This window comes from Jatropha curcas, chromosome 7 (genome assembly GCF_041381405.1).
Source record: "Jatropha curcas cultivar XTBG-Jc1 chromosome 7, XTBG_Jcur_1.0, whole genome shotgun sequence".
Taxonomy (NCBI): Eukaryota; Viridiplantae; Streptophyta; class Magnoliopsida; order Malpighiales; family Euphorbiaceae; genus Jatropha; species Jatropha curcas.
The window spans coordinates 18,013,603-18,027,273 of record NC_143157.1 but is presented as its reverse complement, the minus strand read 5'-3'; the positions used below and the strand labels follow the sequence as shown (position 1 = coordinate 18,027,273).

The window sequence follows — 13,671 nt, the reverse complement described above, 5'->3', positions numbered from 1 at the left end:
CTGGATAGTTTCAATTGGTTCCAATCTCAACAATAAGAGGACAAAAATTAAAACTGAGTTGTAGATTAGCAATCATTCTAATTTCTAATCAATACTACCAGATTGATTTTAATTTAGTTTTTTTATTAGTCTGATGTCTAGCTCTTGGTCGAAGTAAATGATGTAATGATTTTTCTAAAACATATTTTGAACTAATAGAGTTTATACTATTAAATATGCCTTTGTAATAGTATAACGATTATTTCTCATTGTTGAAACTGAGATTTACATTTAATAAATCATTTATGATATATTTATAATTGTTGTCTTTTATCTTATACCGGTGGATGATTTGATGTATAGAGTTTATTCTATACACAGAAGATTAAATCATTTTGTTCATATTAGATATAAGGTTTTTTCACAATCTAATGTGCATATTGTATGTATTGAACATTGACCAAGTAGAGTATAATTATTTTTATACTAACTAATATAATAAATTCTCTAGCTCATTAATAGATATACATTAATTACTCTTAATCTTGATTTGATTGTTATTAGCAATGTATGTTGTCTATAATTTTGATTCATTAAAAGGTGAGTTTCATTATGGAGCAATGCTAAGTCATTATATTTTCAAATATTTGTTGGAAATTATATTCACTTTGCAAGATAATCTGATTTTTTATGAGATTTATTTCGTTTTTATAATTTGACAATTAAGGAAGGTTTGTTGTATTATTGGGATGTTTTTGGCTCGTTTGAAAGGGAGGTTAAAAGCAATATAGAGTTCTTGAAAGCAAGAAGTAGTTTTTGCAAGTTGCAGTTTTTTTCAGTTTTATTCAGTATTGTTTTATTTTCCTGGAATTCCTGTAAAAAATTTTAAAAAAGCAATCATGAATGGCTAAAAAACTCATTTTTGATTCCAGTTTAAGATTTTATCGAAGTGCTTAGTTCTACAATAATGTTGTGAGACCTTGTTATTCTTCTTCTTATTCATTTTAATTCTTCAATATTGATTTACCTTTTATACTCATTGATTTCTTTTGGTGGATGTTTATTATACTGTTTAACTAGAAAACATGGCCAGTTATTCAGTTAATTAAAATAATAAAAGACTAGTTAATTAGATCAAACCCGTAATTGTTTGTTTGAAGTTAAAATTTATAGCAATTGATATAACTTGACAAGAAACATATTTTTAAGTTATATTAAGGAGGTAAATAATCTAATTTGAAAAAACTACACCTGTGGTTTATTGGTTAGAATCGGTTTTTATCATTCCTAATGCTTTCAATAAATTAAATCCTAGACGCATGTCAAGGGTTATTTGTAAGTAAAGGATTATTCATAACATGTTGTGTTCTTTAATCAAATTTTACGAAAAGATAAAATTGTCAAAAGCATTTTTGACAACTGTAACAAATTTATTGATTTGATTAGTAAGTTTGTAATCGCATCCATAATCAACATATTGATCTAGCACAGAGATGACCTTTGGCTGGAATTATTTCTTTAATTGATTTTCTCTTTTTTTATTATTGTTGTTTTATTTTCTTTAAATTCAGCTTTTGCAATTAAAAACTCCCCTAAATTGTTTTTATTAATTTTTCTGGTTCTTAAAAGAATATTATTAATCTCTAGTATCTATGGAATCGACCTTGCTCACCATTTTCTACAGTTAATTTATAACTTGGTAGCAAGATTTATTTGATGGCTTCAACACCTATCAAATTTTGGCGCCGTGGGGACCGCCGCTAATTATTTATATTTTTTCATGACTATATCTGATCGTACAAGTGAACTCACTCCAATATGACGCTGAGATGAGATAAAGAAGACCGCCAAATGATGGAGAAAAGAAGCGAAACAAGAAAAAAAAAAAATCTTCTCTACCAAATACCTCAACACCTGGAGAAGCCATTGTTTCTGAAACTTCTGAAACTTCAAGTAAATCTGAACCAGAAGTAGAGATGGTGAAAGAGATGACTTTGAGGGAATTAGCAACACCTCTTGTTAATCAACCGCCTCTTTGCATCACATATCCAGCTTCGGAGGCAGTGTTTGAACTCAAGTCGGGTTTAATTCATTTATTACCCACTTTTAAAGTATTGCCAAACGAAGACCCTCGTAAACATTTGAAGGAGTTTCATATAGTTTGCCTACAATGAAACCTGAAGGAATATCTAAAGATCAAATTAAATCGAGAGCTTTTCCATTGTCTTTACCTGATGCAGCCAAGAAATTTCTATTTTATTTGTCTTCCGGATCCATTACTTCACGAGCTGCCAGTATAAGGAGGGATATCTGTGGGAGTAGACAAAAGGATAATGAAACTTTATATGAGTACTGGGAGAGGCAAGTGATGGATGCAGCCAGTGGTGGAGCAATTCAAGTCACAAGAGAATTAATTTTTACTACGGCTGCCAATTCTCAACAATTCGGGTCTCGTCAAGAACCTACAAGACTTGTTAATGAGGTAAATGTTTCAGAATTAACCAACTGACATCTTTGGTTCAGAATTTGGTTGTAGGTAATGGGCAACAAGTTAAAACTTGTGGGATTTATGCGGCTTATTTTCACTTGTCGTCCCGAACTATAGCCCTATCACTTTCCTATCTCTCAACTTCAATTTATCACTTAAAAATTCCTCAACTATTATTGGGGTAACATAAAAATATATTTCACCGGTTTCTAGTCATAAGTCAGTCAAAAGCTGACATAAACAGATTAAACAACTGAACAAAAAATTCTACATTAACTAAACAATTATAATTGAATAAAAAAGCTAACATAAGTTGACATGTTTTTTACTTAATTTATCCTTTTCTATTATATAATGTCAAAATTTAGAACAAACTTCAATTAATTAAGTTCAACATATAATATTTTTTTATCCACACAATCTTCATTTTAGAATATTAATACATTTGCTAAAAGAAATTAAAAATATTTTGTTATTTATTCCCTCCATTCCACAAAATATGCATGTTTCTGTTTCCATAAAAATTAAGAAAAATTAATTAATATAATTTGAATAATTATATTAATAATAGATGTCACTTCTATAAAGAATTGAATAAAAAATTATTAATAATAAGTTAATTAAATATTAATATATTAGAGTGTTAAGAAATTAATTATATTTCTAAAAAAGAAAAGTAGCCAATATTAGTGCAAGGATACTTGTAAAAATAAAAAATAAAATGGAAAGAAGGATTAGTAAAATTTAAATTTTTAATTTTTAATGCTTATTCTTAATTTTAAAGTATTTATCTCACAATAAAATTAATCACATAATTAAATCATAAATTTATAATTCTTTAATAATAAAATTGTTTCCTAATTAAAAATAAAGAGAATTAAATGATAAAAGAAGCTGTGAAAGAATGAGAAAAAAAGAAAAAGAGGAGTGTCACTGGTTGGGATTTGTGAAATACACATTTTAAGGTCCCTCTACATCAGTTTTAACTTGCTGACCATAGGAAAAAATATTTTTATGTTATTCAAATAATAATTGAGGGATTTTTAAGTGACAGATTGAAGTTTAGGAACGATAGAGTGATATGACCTATAGTTGACGTACCACGGGTGAAAATAAGCCGAATTGGTGCCTATACTGGACATCCTACAAACATGTGTCCAACTTTACAAGAAGATGGTCAAGAACAAGCCAATGCTCCTGGAAATTTTCCAGGTCCATCTCAGCGGAAATATGATCCGTATTCAAATACTTATAATTCAAGCTGGCGAGACCATCCAAATTTCAGCTGTGGACCTAGACCTTCAAATTTCAAAATAGACCAACTCAAAATGAATAAGGCTCTTCAGGTATGTGTCTTGAAGAAATTGTGAAAACACTTGCAACAAACACCGTCCAATTCCAACAAGAGACAAGAATAAGCATCCAAAATTTGGAGAACTAAGTTAGCCAATTAGCCACTTCATTGGGCCAGTTAGAGTCTCAACGAAAATTGCCATCTCAAACCATTATGAACCCAAAACAAAATGCAAGTGCAATTACTTTGAGAAGTGGTAAAGAGCTAAAAATTTTAGCCGAAAAGAAATGCAAGCATAGCTTGGTACCGGAGGAGGAAGTGGAGATAATCGAGCCACTTAGTGACGTTGCACCTGAAAAGCCAAAAATTCTAAAATTTCAACCTCCTTTTGCTCAAAGACTTGCCAAGTCTAAAAAGGAAAAAGTAGAGAATGAATTTCTTGACATATTTCGAAAAGTGAAGATGAATGTTTCCCTACTTGATTCAATCAAGCAAATACCTAGGTATGCAAAATTTCTTAAAGAATTGTGCACTAATAAAAAGAAATTAAATGGATATGAGAAAATAAATATGGGAGAAAATATTTCCGCTATCCTTCAAAGTAATTTACCTTAAAAGTGCAAAGACAAAGGCATGTTTGCCATATCTTGCAAAATAGAAAATGTAGGGATAGAAGTCTTATGTGTGATTTAGGAGCATCAACAAATGTAATGTCTTTTTCAATTTATTTATCATTAAACACTGGTCCTTTAAAAGAAACCGAGGTCGTTATTATACTTACTTATAGATCAGTAGTATACCCCAAGTGAGTGTTGGAAGATGTTTTAGCACAAGTTAATGGTTTAATTTTTCCAGCTAATTTTTATGTTTTGGATATGGAAGATGATAAATCCTTCACTTCATCTAATATTTTACTTGGAAGGCCTTTCCTTAGCACCATTAGAACAAAGATAGATGTGTATAATGGAACATTGACCATGGAATTTGATGGTGAGGTGATTAAATTTAATGTTTATGATGTCATGAAATCTCCAAATGATATTTCTTCTGTTTTCAGCATAGATGTTATTGAACCATTTACTGAAAAAACATTTGTTTAAGTAATGATGACAAGCTTAAAGTTGTGCTATGTAATGATTTATACCCGGACAAACTTTGTAAACTTGAAAAGAAGTTTGTGATTGAAGATGAGTTGTGGGAAGTAGTATTTGCATTGGAGATGCAAGGACCCAAGGTGAGCAATGGCCCTCTTTCTAGCTTACCGAAATCTCACCCTACTCTTCTACCCTCTATTTTGCAAGCAACAAAATTGGAGTTAAAGTCGTTGCCCCAACATTTAAAATATGTATTTTTGGGCCAAGGAGACACCCTTCCAGTAATAATTTCTAATAAACTCACTAAGGAGGAAGAAGAGAGGTTAATTCAGGTTCTAAAAAAAATATAAAAGTGCAATTGGATGGACCATTGCGGATATAAAAGGGATAAGCTCATCCACATGTATGCACAAGATCTTGCTAAAGGAAGACAACAAGCCAAGAAGAGAAGCAAAAAGGCGTCTTAATCCACCTATGATGGAGGTGGTCAAGAAAGAAATAGTAAAGCTTTTGGATGTTGGTGTTATTTATCTGATTTTGGATAGCAAGTGGGTGAGTCCGATTCAGGTAGTACCTAAGAAAATGGGTATCACCGTGGTAGAGAACATTGATGGTGAGTTGGTACCTGCCCGAGTTCAAAACAGATGAAGGGTTTGCATTGATTACAGAAAATTAAATGCATCAACTAGAAATGACCACTTCCTACTTTCGTTCATCGACCAAATGCTTGAAAGGTTTGCTTGTAGAACTCATTATTGTTGTCTTGATGGATATTCATGTTTCTATCAGATTCCAGTTGCACCGGAAGACCAAGAGAAGACAACATTTATTTATCTGTTTGGAACTTTCACTTATTGGCAGATGCCCCTTTGGGCTTTGCAATGCCCCCGCCACATTCTAAAGGTGTATGGTAAGCATCTTTTCAGATTATGTAGAGAATATCATAGAAGTTGTTATGGATGACTTTACAGTATATGTTAATTCTTTTGGTGAGTTTTTGGAAAATCTTACAAAAGTTTTAAAATGATGCTTAGAGGCTACACTAGTTCTAACTATAAAAAATGTCATTTTATGGTTAAACAAGGGCTTATTTGGGGACATATTGTGTCTGCAGAGGGTATTGAGGTAGATAAGGCAAAGATAGATGTTATAAAGTCTTTACCTTACCCTGTGAATGTGCGAGAAGTCCATTTTTTCTTGGTTATACAAGTTTCTATCGGCTGTTTATCAAGAATTTCTCAAAGATCACTTAACCCTTATGTCGACTCTTGCAAAAGGATATAACTTTCGAGTTTGATGAAGCTTGCAATCAAGCATTTGACATACTCAAAGAAAAGCTAATTTCAGCCCCTATTATTCAAGCTCTAAACTGGAATTTTCCATTTGAAATAATTTGCGATGCTAACAATCACGCCATAGGGGTTGTCCTTGGGCAAAGAATTGGCAAAGAACCTCATCTCATCTACTATGCTTCTAGGACACTTGATAGTGCTCAATGCAACTACTCTAAAACGGAAAAAGAACTATTAACTATTGTATTTGCTTTAGAAAAATTTCGTTCTTATTTACTTGGCACTAAGTTTATTGTGTTTTCTGATCATACAGCTTAGCGGTATTTATTGAAGAAGAAAGAAGCTAAACCGAGGCTGATAAGATGGATTTTATTGTTGCTAGAGTTTGATTTGGAAATTAAAGACAAAAAGGGGTCTACCTACTACCATTATTGAAAGTAGCACTACCTTTGAATGATTAATTTCCCGACGAGTATCTCTTTTCTTTACATGATAGCATTCCCTGGTTTGCTGATATAGTCAATTCCTTAGCTACTGGATCATTACTTGATGAATTAACTAAGTTTGATGATTATTAGAAGGTGTGTTTCTAATAAAGAGGTTAAGTCCATTCTTAAATTTTGTCATTTGCTTGTGGAGGTCATTTTGGACCCAAGCAAACAACATCTAAGGTTCTCGAATGTGAACTTTATTGGCAAACTTTGTTTTGTGATTCCTATACTTTTTGTAAGTCTTGTGTTAATTCTCAATAGACTGGAAATATAGGACATAGAGATCAAATGCCTCTTAATCCCATTCTAATTTGTGAAATATTTGATGTGTGGGAATCGATTTCATGGGTCCTTTTCCTTCTTCTTTTGGTTATGGTTACATATTACTTGTTGCTGATTATGTTTCAAAGTGGGAGGAAGCTAAAGCTACATGAATTGATAATGCTAAAACTGTTTCAGATTTTATCAAGTCTAACATTTTTGCTAGGTTCTGGACACCGAGAGCTATCATCAGTGATCGAGGAACTCATTTTTGTAACAAGACAATAGAAGCTCTTCTCAAGAGATATGGAGTCACTCATCAAACTTTATTACTTACCATCCTCAGACAACCGAGCAAGCCAAAGTATCAAACAGAGAAATTAAGTCAATTCTAGAGAAAATAGGGAGTCTTAACCGAAAGGACTGGAGTTTGCATTTGGATGATGCTCTATGGGCGTATGCACGGCCTATAAGACAACTATAGGCATCTCCCTTTATCGAATGGTATTTGGAAAACCATGTCATTTGCTTGTAGAGTTAGAGCATCGAGCTTATTGGGCTATAAAAAAATGCAATATGGAGATGAGTGTTGTTGGTGAGAGAAAGTTGGAATTGCAGAAGCTAGAAGATATTAGAAATGATGCATATGAAAGCTCTCGTATTTATAAGGAGAAAACTAAGGCTTTTCATGACATTTTAATTTCAAGAAAACAATTTTTATTGGCCAAAAAGTTTTACTTTATCATTGAGGGTTGAAGTTATTCCTAGCAAATTAAGGTCAAGATGGATTGGACCTTTTGTGGTTATTAATATTTTTCTTCATGGTACAGTGGAAGTTTAGAGTTTAGAAACTAACAAGATCTTCAACGTTAATGGGCATCATTTGAAGCCATTTTATGAGGGATTTCAGTCTCCTGGAACAGAGGAAATCTCTTTAGAGACCCCTGTTGTTGAAGCTTAAGAGTGAAGAAGGTCTAGCCTAAGACATAAAACGATGGCACTTCAATTTATTTTCTGTGTTCTTTTATTTATTTTTTATTGTTATGTTGTGTTGTGTTTTATTTTATTTATTTATTTATTTATTTTTAGTTTTTAATTTTTTTCAGTCTTCTTCTCCCAATAATTTTCCCTCACTCTGTGTTTTGATTCAATTTTGAGCAGAGATGTGTGAATTTACGGAGTTGAACTTTAATGGTGGTTAATTTTTGAGGAGCCCCGTGAGGAGTAGTCTAGATATTTGCAGGGACTATTTGGTTATTTTCATTTAACTCTCTATGCTAAATATGACAGCATTTTATTCATATGGGTAAAACCACAAACCTTTGCTCTCCTCCCGTTATCGCCATCAGACTTCAGCCTCTCAACTCGCCTTTACTCTCTCGCAGCAATGATTTTTTCTTCATCTTTTCGATCATCGGCCATGAATAGTCTCTCTCCACTAATAACAGAGCTACTATGAAGCGACGTCCAATAAATCTGTACCAAACGACAGTCATGCCTTGCCCCGATCCAACTGTGATCCAACTCCAGATCGCAAGAAATCCAATGATTTAGGGACGTTTTCTTGCCCTTAATTTTTTTTTATTTTATTTCTTTTTTTTTTTTTCCTTCTCTCCTTGCATTGAAATGCTTGTTTTGATTTCACACTGGGACAATGTGAGATTAAGCGTGGGGGAAAAGGATTTATAGCTTAAATGATTTAGAACTTGAATGTTTTATTCTAATTATTTTGGGATTTGCCTAATTATTGCTGGTTGTTTGGTTAAAAATTTATTGGGTATTGTCTATATTTGCCTTGAGTTGATGCTTGGTGATAGATTTTGATGAATTCCATATTTTAATTCTTGTTTAAAAATTGAATCAGTTTTTAGGAATTTTTATCTTGACTTAGAATGATCTTTTAATTATCTTGACGGACATTCTTGATTAGTTTAGTGAATTTAACTTGGTTAGCTGTTGTCTCTTGTCCACATTGAATAAATTGTTGAATTTAGTTATTCCTTTTGACATAAATTTTGGAGGCTTGAATCAAAAGAAGATAAATGCTTAAATTTTCTTGATAAAATACATAACCATTGCACTTAGAATATTTATGTAATCTGTTAGGAAAAAAAAAAAAAAAAAGGGCATTATGTGTTTGACTGCTAAATTTGAGGTTGCTAAAAAAAAGGAATCAGTCTATTCTTATCTGAATAAAGAGCACAAGCCAATTACATTTTTACTCCACTGTCTGGTAATGGATAAGAGTAGAGCTAGTAGCCACTGAGTTTGTGAATCCAAGTAGCAGGGTGTGGGTATCACAAATATTGGCCCTCGCCCCAAAAGGCTATTGACTTTCAAGCAAGCCAAAAAGTGCTCTAAAAATAATAAAATTCTAGCACCTCTATTCTTGTTTATTGTATGCTTTTGTGTAAGGCTTTGTGACTTGGCAAGTTGATAAATTATTCTTCAAGCAGTGGCTTAATTCATATGAAACTTTGATTGCATGTATTTTATGAGAATGCTCAAGCCTTGTTCTTTTTGTTTAAAAGAATTTAAATTCAACTCTTTTATTGTTTGTGGATTTCAGATATGCTAATTGTGTTATCTTTGCTTTGTATTAAAGTTTGTTTTTCCAAGAATAGTTTTAAAGGTTGTGAAAAGTTGGGTGATTTTCCTTTTGAACTGATTAATGAATTGAGTGTTGAGCTAATGCTTCAGGACAAGCAAGTGATAAGTGTGGAAGAATTTGTTAAGTCATTATATTGTCATATATTTGTTGGAAATTATGTTCACTTTGCAAGGTAATCTGATTTTTTTATGAGATTTATTTCCTTTTTATAATTTGACAGTTAAGGAAGGTTTGCTGTATTATTGGGTCGCTTTTGGCTCATTTGAAAGGGAGGTTAAAAGCAATATAGAGTTCCTGAAAGCGGAGAGTAGTTTTTGGGAGTTGTAGTCTTTTTTTAGTTTGATTCAGTATTTGTTTTATTTTCCTGGAATTTCTGTAAAAAAACTAAAAAAAAGCAGCCATGAACAGATAAAAAACTCATTTTTGATTCCAGTTTAAGATTTCATCCAAGTGCTTAGTTCTACAATAGTGTTGTGAGATCTTGTTATTCTTTTTCTTGTTCATTTTAATTCTTCAATATTGATTTACTTCCTTTACTCATTGGTTTCTGTTGGTGGATGTTTATTATACTGTTTAACTAGATAACATAGCCAGTTATTCGGTTAATTAGAAAAATAAAAAGCTGGTTAATTAGAAAAATAAAAAGCTAGTTGATTAGATCAAACCCGTAATTGATTGCTTGAAGTTAACATTTGTAGCAAATGATATAACTTGACAAGAACTAGATTTTTAAGTTATATTAAGGAGGTGAATAATCTAATTTGAATAAACTATGTTTGTGATTTATTAGTTAGAATTGGGTCTTGTTCATTTCTAATGCTTTCAATAAATTGAATCCTAGATGCGTGCCAAGGGTTATTTATTAGTAAAGGATTATTCATAACTTGTGTTGTTTACTCAAAAAGCATTTTTGATAATTGTAACCGATTTATTGATTTGATTAGTGAGTTAATAACCGCATCCATGATTAATACTATTGAACTAGCATAGAGATGACATTTGGCTAGAATTATTTCTTTAATTGATTTTCTCTTTTTTTTTTTTTTTTGTTTCATTTACTTTAAATTCAGCTTTTGCAATTAAAAACCCCTCCCTTATATTGTTTTTATTAATTTTTTTTGGTTTTTAAAAGAATATTATCAATGTCTAGTCTTTGTGGATTTGACCTTGCTCGCCATTTTCTACAGTTAATTTTTAACTTTGTACGAGATTTATTTGGTGGCTTCAACACCTAAGTAATAAACTCATTGAATTAGTCAATCATAATTTACATTATGAAATATCAATTTATTAATAGTCCGCGTCTCGGTATAAAAATTGATGATACCTCTTGAGAAATTTATTAGTTTTGTATCCGACGTATTAAATAAGTTAAGTGAAATTTTTGAAGAATTAAATTTTCAATTAAATTAAATAGTCGGTAATTTAATTTAATTGACAAGTATTTGTAATTTTGACAGGAAAAATTTATACATTTTAGGAAAAATTACTATTTCTTCCCTGTATGATTTAAAATACAACTTATCCATCCTTTTGTTCAAGAAATGCATTTTGTAGTCCTTGATTTTCTTTCCGTGAAATTATTCCGTCCTTCAATCTTAATTAAGCCCATTTTTCGGTTTATTCCATAAGAAAATATCAATCTGAAGAAAGAGAACAGAAGATAAAGACAAAAGTACCCCTAACACACAAAAAGCAACAAATACTGACGATGTAAAGAGGAACCGATAATCTTGTTCCGTGATAAAATTCAATTGAAGCTCCATCCACTTTGCTCAAGAGCCCTCATGATAATGCCACTTTTGAGATTTCAAGTAAAAAAAAAAAAAAAATTGTTGGGTAACAATTGAGCAACTCTTTTACTGGGTAAATAACAATTCAACAAATCAAGAATTAATTTTGGATTTTGATTTGAAGAATCAAGTTTGAGGAGAGAGAATCAATTTTAGGTTTGGGTTTTGATTTGAAGAATAAGTTTGAAGAAAGTGAATATGTTAGAGTAGAAGAAAGCTCATTTAATAGTTGAAAGAAAGATCTGGCAGATATGAAGCAAACCTGAAAAATATGAGATTTTTTTTTTTTTTTTTGAAAAATTAACGTGAAGTAGAGGATCAATATGCAAAACGAAATGAAAAAATAGCTAACAAGAATGAGAGACAGTGTGTACATATAACACGTGAGGTGCCCGGTAGTGGAAATAGACTCAGATTATGAGTTGGAAAATTGCTGCGATAGAAGTAAAGAAAAAGATGGAGATGGAGATTGCGAGGCTGACGCTACAGTCCTCTGTGTCACGTGCTATCGGACATCCACTCCGCCAATCCATTGGCTCGACGACACGAACGAGTTCCTGTGACGCCTTTCTACGACTCGATCAGTTCGGCTTCAACATCTTCGTTTGACACAGTTGAAAGAGAGAGAGAGAGAGAGAGAGAGAGGGAGGGAGGAATAAACGGCTTTGTTTTCTCCTTTTTTTGTCTTCGCTTTGTTCTTTTACTATAAGGTTATTTAGGTCTTTTCTTATTGAATAAACGGTGAAAAGGGTTAAATTAGGACGGAAGGACGGAATAATTTAACCGACACAAAACTAAGGGACTACAAAATGCATTTTTTGAAATAAAGGGATGGATTAGTTATATTTTCAAATATATAGGGTCGAAATAATAATTTTTCCCATATTTTAATGTTAGGAGATTTGAAATTAATAAGGAGTTCAATTATGAATTTTTAGTGGAATAATTCATAATTTATTATAATAATACTTTACTAGTTGTATAAATACATTATTATTATGAGGTAGCCTTATTAATTTTATGATTGTGGATCCTTATTGTGTCTGTATTATTTAAAACTAATTAAGAGGTTAATTAAATGCAATGTTAATATTGAAATACGTGACTATATATATATATTTATTTATTTATTTATTTATAAATTATTTTTATTAATATTAACTTTAATTGAAAAAATATATAAGAGACGTTTAGACTAAACCTAAACATTAGTCTTTTTATTATTTTAGTTTTCCCTCTTATTATTATTTTCGTTTTCCCTCTTAATAGCCGTTTATTCATACAGACAGTTCTAAAGAAATAGTTTAGGTCACACAATAGAAGATTGTAGAGAAAAATAGTGTGTTTTCGATAAAGCAGGTGCTGTTGGTGTAGAAAATATTGCGTGGAAGTAAAATCAAAATAAGTGTTGATTTCGTTTGCTTAAGAGTTATTTATGATTCCATAACTTTGATTTATACTTTTGTACCTCTATGGTTTTACCTGTATATTATGCATATGCGTTTTTTGTGGTTTCCCTTGTATGATTTTTCTATCATCAACAAGTTGAGAAGTTAGTGGTCTTAATGGATTTATTATTTTTTATATTTTAATTAAAAATACTTAATTTGCATTTGAATAAGGAACTCCAATGGTATTTTGCGGTACTTGATTTGTTTATTCCCGATTCAAATAATTAGAAATAGGGTTGGGATGATTATGGTTTGTAAAATTATCCATGACAGGTTCAAATATATATATATATATATATATATATACACACACGAAAGTTAAATCAAAAAGAATTTTGAAGGCGTTCTCTCCATTCAACATTCTATTTTTTTTTAAATTTTAAGTTTTTTCTTATTTTCCCGTATTTTGATTGGCAAACTTAATTAATTTATTTCAATATAATATTTAATATATATTAATGAAAGCTAATCTAATCTAATTATCCAATATAATCAGCTATCTTAACTTTTGAATAAACCTAAAATCTAGCTATATCTGATATTTAGGTAATGTGTTATCCTTCACGGTTTGCTTTGTTTTTCTTTCTCATCATAATTTTCCTTTGCTTTCTTCATCTCTTTTATCAAGATTTTGCATCTTTTTTTTATGACTATGAGGAATGATATTGGAGAAGCTTTGGCTGTGTTCATCCCTCAACAATTGCTGTATATTATTTATTTGATTATTTTCAGGTTTAGCCTATTTTCCTGCATTTAAAAAAAAATACTTTTTTTTTGAATTTTCGCTTTGGTTATGTTTAAAGACACAATCGCTTTGGTTATGTCATGCTATTACAGAAAATGCCATAATTTTCTTTAACACAAATTATTTTGATATTACCCATTATTAAATTATTTTAAATAGAGTTTTCATTGTT

General features: G+C 31.0%; 1 long non-coding RNA gene across 1 annotated transcript; it reads left to right on the top strand.

Annotated features, from left to right (window-relative positions):
* Positions 1–3,361: 3,361 nt before the first annotated feature.
* On the top strand, positions 3,362–10,046 carry LOC149494835 (uncharacterized). The gene is made up of 2 exons (XR_016321843.1): positions 3,362–5,765; positions 6,461–10,046. It is a non-coding gene; the product is annotated as an uncharacterized LOC149494835 (long non-coding RNA).
* Positions 10,047–13,671: the final 3,625 nt, after the last annotated feature.